Raw genomic sequence first — 3250 nt, 5'->3', positions numbered from 1 at the left:
TGGAGGTCAAAAGTATAAATGGGGTCAAAAAAGCAATTTGACAAATTTATGGAGGAAAAGTCCCTGGAGGTTTACTAAAGCCAAAGGCAGACCTGAACTGTGTGTCGCTGGATAATGCCCAGTGACGTACCGCTCTGTCATTCCCCTACGTTTTCCCCTAAGCATTGGCAGTTTTTGGAGGTAAGAGGAAGGCTAAAACAGACCCGATCTGACCCGATATGGTTATTTTTACATAGTCCTGCCCTGTCCTTGCGCTCTGTAATGGACTACCAACCCTAATGGACTCCTCTGGAGCATGAGTTGTGTGAGGAGCTTTGCAGGAGCCCCTCAGGAGCTAGCAGGGGCTGACCCGAACCCTTGCTCCCGCACACCGAGCCTCTTTACCTCCCAGCAGCGTACGGGGTTGCTGCAGCCAGCCAGACCTTTTCCTGTCATCTTCTGCTTTTCATGGGCCTGCGGACATCAGCAGGAGGCCTCACTGGACAGCCAACGCTCCCACCCGTGCAGGTGGAGCTGCGTACACTGCGCTGGCTGGAGGTAGGCCTCGCGCGCTTGGCTATCGCTGTGCAGTGTGGAGGTGTCCAGGCTGGGCAGGAGGAGTTTGACACTGGGAAGTAGAGGTCAGCACTATCTTGTGCCTGGGCCGCTGAGCTCAGCTTCCCACTCTGGCCTCTGCTAGAAGCTGGAGAAGAGTCCCACGGGGTGGCTGTGCTCCTCACCCAGCTGAACTCCCCCTTGGGGTAATAAGAGGTTACATGGGGCACCACGTGTAAACTGAACGCAAGCGCCAGCTTTGCCACAAGTCCGTCTGGTGATGTTACAGCTCCCGTAACTACAGGAGAATATTGCTGCCTTGAGATGCCTCCACATGCCTTTACCTGGAGCCACGCACCAGTAGGAAGCTTGGGGGTCTGAGCCTAGCAGGGGTTACTGAAAAACAGCACAAGTACGGAAAAGCCGGAATGGTTGAAAACAAGGCTTGGTTTGGTTTGGTTTGTTCCCGCCTTGGCCTCTTTCTGAGGTCTCAAGCTAGGAAAGGGAAGTGCTTCCATCGCACAAAAAGGGAGTTTTGTAGGGGTGAGGGGTTTCCCCTCTACTGTGGGGGCATGTGGACGTGTCTTTTACAGCAGACGTGTCTTCCTCCAGTGCGGGGAGGCTAGGGGCAGGACAAACCTCCCACCCTTATTTCGGCTGGGAGTGCAAGAGAAGAAGCCTTCTGCAGTGGCTGTTCATATCTTTTGGGTCAGGTGCTATTTTTGTTGGCCGTGCCTCTGGAGGTGGAGGTGCAGCAGTGCCTTTCTTCTGCTGCCCGCAGGCTGTGTCAACTCCAGGCACCTTCCAGATGCTGTGGCCTTTAAGGTGGAGTAGGCGTATGTCAGCGTGGCTATTCTGCACCTGCCCTTTGTCGCCTGCCCCTAACTTTTTAATCCTTCCTTTTATTTTAGCCTTGTGCTCCGCCTGTGGAACATCTCCGGGTTGCCACTGGGAGGTGTGAATGGCCGGAGCTGGAAACCACAGGGTGTAGGGATGTCCTCTGCCAGGGCTGCCGGCACCTGGGGGAACGTGGCCTCGTCCTGCTGCCAAGCAGAGGGGACACGACCAGCTGCCTGGTGGGACAGCAGACATGCAGAGATACAGGCAAGTGTGCTAGGGTGGTGGGAAGCAACTGGAGCGAGATTCCTGGCTGCTCACGTTTGTAAACATCCGTAAAATAGGGAGTGTGTGCATGTGTGTGTTTTGTGGTGGCGTGAAACCCAAGAAGCTAGCTCCATTATTTTTGCTGGAATTGGTAGCGACAGCACCAGGCTAATATTATGAGCCCTTAATCCTCCTGACTTTACACCTGTGAATGACTTAAAGACCATCCAGGATGAGCTCAATTACAGGACTTCTTTGCTAATTAGTAGGGGGGTTTGGGATCTGATTTGGTTGTTCGTAAGGAGGGCTTTCTCTCCCTCAATGGCTCAGCGACTCGGCTACTGTTTGGGTGTGAGGGGAGGAAAAGACAGGAGGTGGAGGTAGCATGTGGCCTCTTGAGAAAGGGTCACGAGTTTAGCGCTGGTGGCACTGACAAGGTACTGCAGTGGAAAAAGCAGAGGTGTCCTCTCAGCAGACGCAGGGTAAGGAAATTGGCTGAATGGATCCAAGCTATAATTTCCAGTGGAAATACTAATGTGGTTAATGCACATCAAGCCCATGCTGGTGTTTTGCTGCCTGCCACGACCACCTCTGGGCCCCACGGCTGCAGCCAGGCTGGTGCCAAGCTCCGTGGGGCTGGGGTGCAGACGGGTGCAGAAGAGGGCAGGTTTGAGGGGTGGAAGAAAAAAGCACGACTCGGACTGGTGCTGCCTGGTGGCGGCTGGTGAAGGTGCTGGGGTCAGCCCCTGTCCCACTGCCCCCCGAGTCCCAGCCGCGGGTCTGGTGGTGGCACACTGCATCTCGCAGCACTCTGCAGCCCCACCTCGTCTGCAGGCCCGGCCTGCCGGGGCAGAGACACCGTCTCTCTCCGAGCGCTTTGGCGTTCAGATCAAGGGGAGTGCCGGAAGCTTGAGAGAGGCTGTTGGCAGTGTCCGGGGAAAAAAAAGCAGCCGACACCTGCTGCAAATCGAACTGGCAATTGCCCTTTGTATCAATAGGGTGGTTAGTGCATGAAGCAGAAGTGATCCTGGAAATGGGAAGGCGTAGATCGCAGAAAACAGCACAAATTCGGGATTGTTTTCAAATCCTGCTTCCATGCTTGCAAGCTTGTACGCACCAGCGTGATAATGCAGCAGCACAGCCACTCCTGGTCGCCTGTGCCAGTTTCCAGCTGGAGCTGGCTGCTGATTTATTCAGCAGACGTCAACTGGTGGAATGTTTCCATGATTTTTTCTCCCCTGAAAGAATGTGCTAGGATTAAATGCTTTCACATTATTTATTTATTTATTTATTTATTTTAAGGAGAAGGTCAAAACCTCTTTGAGAGCCCCTGGGATCTCGCCATGCAGTGCTGGTGTCAAAACGTGCTGCTTGCTGTGCTGGCAGCAGTTTTCCTCCAATAGGCCCAGTTATAAACCTCTGAAAAATACCACTTTGCCCCTTCACGGTGGAACTTGTCACAGCCTTGTTTTCAAACACACTGGTTGTACTCCACACATTTCACAGCTCAGTGAGATATTTGCATCGGGGAGGCAGCTTGCTTCCCTGCCTATCCCGTCCCATCCCATCCCATCCCATCCCATCCCATCCCATCCCATCCCATCCCATCCCA

The sequence above is a fragment of the Cygnus olor genome, chromosome 5 (assembly GCF_009769625.2).
Source record: "Cygnus olor isolate bCygOlo1 chromosome 5, bCygOlo1.pri.v2, whole genome shotgun sequence".
Taxonomy (NCBI): Eukaryota; Metazoa; Chordata; class Aves; order Anseriformes; family Anatidae; genus Cygnus; species Cygnus olor.
The sequence above is the reverse complement of the archived record's forward strand: the minus strand, read 5'-3'. Positions refer to the sequence as shown.